At 46.0% G+C, this 5372-nt stretch overlaps 1 pseudogene across 1 annotated transcript; it reads right to left on the bottom strand.

Annotated features, from left to right (window-relative positions):
• Nucleotides 1–605: 605 nt before the first annotated feature.
• On the bottom strand, nt 606–1495 carry LOC105984365 (annotated as a pseudogene). Its single transcript, XR_001174989.1, has one exon. The product of XR_001174989.1 is annotated as a cytochrome c, somatic pseudogene (transcript).
• Nucleotides 1496–5372: the final 3877 nt, after the last annotated feature.

The following is a 5372-nucleotide window of genomic DNA, read 5'->3' as shown; positions in this document are numbered from 1 at the left end:
AGGCTTTACATGTTATTGCCTAAAAACTACAGGTTACTAGACTTGAAATTGACCTTGACCTTCTGACCACCCACAGCCAATTTCCTCCATCAACATAGCCTGATAGCAAACCACTCTACCCCATGCACAAGGCCTTCCTGAGGCCCCAGCACAGGACTTCTCTGCCACCAAGTAGCCATGTGCCAACCAGGGTAGCAGCTCTGAATTCTAGAGCTGCCATAGCATACTGCATATTTAAGCAATGGTCACCAAGGTGGCTATTTTGTGGAAGTGACCACAGAATCTTTTTTTTTTTCATGTAATATTTATCTTTAATTATCTTGTCTCATGGCCACATAATTTACAAATTATCTCCTCTACCTGAAACTTTTTCTCTAAGAAGTTGGCAAAAGCACCACTATCAGTCACACATACACAGCAGTTCCATAATTAATTTTGTGTTTCTGAACAGCTGCATTAAGAAAATTCAGAATTATAACTTGGTCTGTCTTAGTAAAGAATTCAAAAATAAAGTCCGTATTGTATCTTATCAGTCACTTTTAAAAGCATCTGTGCTTATAGACCAACTATAAAATGTGACAAGTGCTAAATATTCTTTATTTGACATTTATACACAAGCCATACTAAAATGCCTTTCAATAAGTAAAAGGCAGATTTCAGAGAAAGGTAATTCTAATTAAATTGGTGTAGTCAGGACCAAAAATATAGACATTGTTCTTCATCTTCAGCCATTACCTTTAACAGGTTAGCTTTACTTGATTCTGAGACAGTAAAGGGGTTTCCTCAGTATTTAATGATGTTCTCATAATTAGCCATATAAATCTGAATATAAAACCAATCTTTAACAGATTTGGAGATGGTATTATTCCCTACCTTGCTGAAAAACTGAACATTAGTAAGTCCAATCATATGACAGAAGGGGGAAAAAAGTGACTATTTTTTTAAAGATCATATTCACTTAGCCACAAGCCAGTTTTACTTAAATTAGGACTGTCTAAAAATATTCTGCCAGCCATTCATGATCTGAAATCTGATATTAGAAATCAATTGAATTATGGTACACATTAAAAAGCCATGAGACATTGGGGTTTTGCAATAAATAACTAAGGCAGTGGCTATTACTCATTTGTAGCTTTTTTGAGGTAAGCTATCAAATCTGCCCATTCTCCCTTCTTCTTAATGCCAGCGAAGATCATTTTTGTCCCAGGGATGTACTTTTTGGGATTCTCCAAATACTCCATCAGTGTATCCTCTCCCCAGGTGATGCCTTTGTTCTTGTTGGCATCTGTGTAAGAGAATCCAGCTGCTTGACCCGTCTTCCGACCAAACAGACCATGGAGATTAGGCCCAGTCTTGTGCTTGCCTCCCTTTTCAACAGTGTAGTACTGGGCACACTTCTGAACAAAAATCTTCTTGCCTTTCTCAACATCACCCATTTTCAATTCGCTCTTTCCTCGTTATAACAGCAAGGACAACAGCTCCGCAGGCAGACGTCCCGCGATCTAACCACAGAATCTTCTCTCTCGCAAGGGGAGCAGGGACACATTGAGAACCCAGCAGGGCATGCCATGGATCCTCAACCATCCTGTCCAAATGTACACTGTCAATGTCTTACAAAAATGAACCCCGCCCCCCCAAAAAAAAGCTTAGGTGACTCAGGAGGCTGAGATCTAGAAGACAGTGATTCAAAGTTGGCCCAAGCAGAAAAGTTTGAGAGAGTCTAACTGCAAAATAACCAGCCAAAAGCTAGGTTGGAGGCATGGCTCAGATGGTAGAGTGCCAGCCAAGCAAGCAAACAAGCCATCCAAGCAAGCATGAGACCCTGAGTTCAAACCCCAGTGCCAGCAAAACAAACAAAACAGAAGATACCCAGAAAGAGGGTCCTGCTGACTTACCCAAAGTTTGTTTCTTTATCTACCCATCTAAGTCTTCATTGTTCATTTGAGTTTCTAACTAGTACCAGCACTGCAGGCCTGGAATACCAGAGCTATTGAGCTGACCCAAGACTGCTCCTGGGGAGAGAGGCAGAAATGATTCTGATGACCCATTAATTAGCCAGTGGTGATGTTACATGTGTTGCTTGTGTGGCCAGGAACTGAATTCTGGGGGAAACATCCAGTGAGGAAACCTGATTTGGACAGGGAGAGTAAAGTGAGTTTTGCCTAAGAAAACTCCACTGAAGGATATGGGGGGGGGGTCCAGGTTGGGGGGAAGCCATCCAGGCTGAGGAATAGGGAGTGGGTAACCGCAGGGTATTTGGTCCTGAGGAAAGGCCAGGTTATCAATTGAAGACTCCTTACTGTTTGCTATACATGACTGTACATGTATTAAAAGATTATTAATGAAATTGTGCTGTGGTGTAATGATAAAATGGATTCTACTGATTTGTCAAGGGGGAAATCAACAAAACTTTGTCAGGAGGCCATCCAAACCATTCGTCAGAAAGGTTGGAAATCCTGGCTACTGAGAAGGTTGAGAGCTGAGGATCCTGTTTTAAAGCCAGCCTGGTCAGGAAAGTCTGTGAAACATTTATCTCCAATTAACCATCAAAAATAAGTCATAAGTAGCCGGGCATCAGTGGCTCACACCTGTAATCCTAGCTACTCAGGAGGCTGAAATCTGAGAATCACAGTTCAAAGCCAGCCCAGTCAGGAAAGTCCATGAGACTCCTACCTGCAATAAATTACTCAGAAAAAACTGGAAGTGGTGCTGGGGCTCAAGTGGTAGAGCACTAGCCTTGAGCAAAAGAAGCTCAGAGACAGCGCCCAGGCCCCAGAGTTCAAGTACCCGAACTGGCAAAAAAAAAAAAAAAGCCAAAAGTGGAGTTGTGATTCACGTGGTAGAGCAACAAACCTTGAACAAAAAGAGCTAAAGTACAGCGCTCAGGCTCTGGTTCAAGCCTCAGTACCAGCAATCAAAGAAAGAAAGAGAGAGATTGGAAATGGAAATCTGGGTGAACAGGAATGTGCCGGACGTTGGGGCCCCGGGGTGACCCTTTAACATGGCTTCGTAATGTCCTAGAAGGAGGGCGGACCCAGCAAGCAGCTCTGTCTACTACGATGGTTTGTTTTTGTGGCGATTGTCACCATGGTCCCCTGGGAGCTTGTCAAAAGAGTTGGTAAACACCACTTGAGGACCTTACTTGGAGAGGGTGTAGCTATGGGGCTTGTGCCAGGGCAGGCTCCTTCCCTAGGATCTTTGTTTCCAGGGAGGGAAAATTAATCTTGTGGGGCCCCAAGACACCCCATAGTTCATGGGTTGGGCACTGCAGGCCTGAAATATTAACCACTCAGAAGGCTGAGATCTGAGGATTGTGTTCCAACTCAGCCTGGGAAGGAAAGTCTGTGAGACTCTTATCGCCAATGAACCACCAAAACACCACAAGTGGAGCTGTAGTTCAAGTGGTAGAGTGTCCAAGCCCTGAGTTCAAGCCTCAGGTTTCTGGTTACTGCCCACCCCCTTCATGGAAATGTAAGGCTAATGGAGGGCGTGGGATTATTTTGAAGTATTCTAAAATATCTGAGAAGTGGTTAGTATTGCATGTCTAATATATATCTGTTTAGTAATAAAAAATAAAACACACACATTAAAAGCTGGGCTTTTTCAGTCTCCAGCACTCTGGAGACTGAAGTAGGAGGATCTCAAGTTCAAGGTCAGCCTGGGCTATATAGGAAGACTGTCTCAGGGAAGGAAGGAAAGAAGGAAGGAAGGAAGGAAGGAAGGAAGGAAGGAAGGAAGGAAGGAAGAAAGGCAGGCAGGCAGGCAGGCAGGCAGGCAGGCAGGCAGGCAGGCAGAGAGGCAGGCCAGATCACATCAGTTTCTCTCTAACGCTAACCATATTTCATTCCTGACTGTGTTCAGCAGGATGGGCCAGGTCGGGAACGTGGCCATGGGAACAGGAAGTCTGGTGCCTGGCCCTGTCGAGAGCCATGACACATGCCCACAGGTCGGTGCTCAGCCTATTTGTGGCCCTGCTCAGGAAAAGTGCTTAGGAAGAGTCCCTGACAGGGCCCTCCTCCCTCCTCCCTGCCCTCTAACACCCCCAGAGGCAGTGGATACCTCACATTAGCAGGATTAGGAAGAGAAAGAGCCTGGTGGGAATCGGGCCGGATTAGGAGGTAATGATGGGGTAGAACCCAACCCCTGCGGGCTGGCAGCAGGGCAGGAAGTGGGTGTGGAAGCAGCCAGGGCCTGGCAGGACCCAGGGGCTGGAATGTGAAGTGGGGTGCGGCAAGGGGTGTGGAGCGTTACCTAACTGTTCCCTAGCGATAGTGCAGGTGACCCAGGCAGAGGGGAATGGCCAGAGGTGGCTCCTCTGTCTCTTTCTAGAACCAATTCTCCCCTCCCAAATCAAGGAAAGTACCAGGGCAGCATCGGGTACCATCCTCTATCAGTTTGCCTAAAGAGGTCTTGAGATAGCCCAGCATAGAGTCTTGAGATAGCTCTGAGATGGATTATGTAGGGGGCTTTCTTGGGGTAGTGACCCGGGAGAGTCTTGGATAGAATGGTTTGGGCTAGCCTGTCAGGGCTGAGGCTAACCCAGGAGTGATTTCAGCCATGAGGATTTAGGGCACCCATGGTGTCAAAGGGGAGGTAATAGTTAAGAGAATATTACCTTCGATGCGCTCAGCCTGCGACAGGTATGGAGGGCAGATCAGGAGCTGACAGAATCCTGGACAAATAAGTTTGACCTTGGGTAGTTTCAGGAGGAAGTGGGGGGGGGGCAGGGCTGGCTCTCTCAATGTAGAAAGACAGAATTCAGGACAAAAGTCAAAGGACATAGGAACCTCCTAGATTTCCTTTACCACCTTTCTAGATGACTTACCAGCTTCTTCTTCCCTCCCATAGATGCCCCTGACCATTCCTATAAGCATGCCAAATAGTCCTAAACTAGAGGCTAACAAATGGATTCGGATGAGAACCTTCATTCCCTTGGCTTCTGTGATAAGAAGAAAAGACTATGAGTGAGCAGCTGTTTCCCATGATGAGGTCTACCAGGCCAGCTGCTTGGGATGAAATTTGAAAGGTATCAGAAAAAGTAGTGTCAGCCTCATGGGCTACACAAATATAGTTGTATATAGTGACGCCCACCTGTAATTCCAGCTATTTGAGAAACAAAGAGGAAGATTTCAGCTTGAGAACAAACCAGAGGAAAAAAGTTAGTGAGAGCCTATCTTAAAGAAAAGTATGGGGCTGGGAAGGTGGCTCAGTGGTAGAGCATTTGCCTTGCATGCTTGAGGCCCTAGGTTCGATTCCACAGCACCACATAAGCAGGAAAAAAAGCCGGAAGTGGCGCTGTGGCTCAAGTGGTAGAGCGCTAGCCTTGAGCTGAAGAGCTGAGGGACAGCGCCCAGGCCCAGAGTTCAGGCCCC

The sequence above is a fragment of the Dipodomys ordii genome, unplaced genomic scaffold (assembly GCF_000151885.1).
Source record: "Dipodomys ordii isolate 6190 unplaced genomic scaffold, Dord_2.0 Scaffold23, whole genome shotgun sequence".
Lineage (NCBI taxonomy): Eukaryota > Metazoa > Chordata > Mammalia > Rodentia > Heteromyidae > Dipodomys > Dipodomys ordii.
This window is presented reverse-complemented; position numbering and strand designations above follow the sequence as displayed.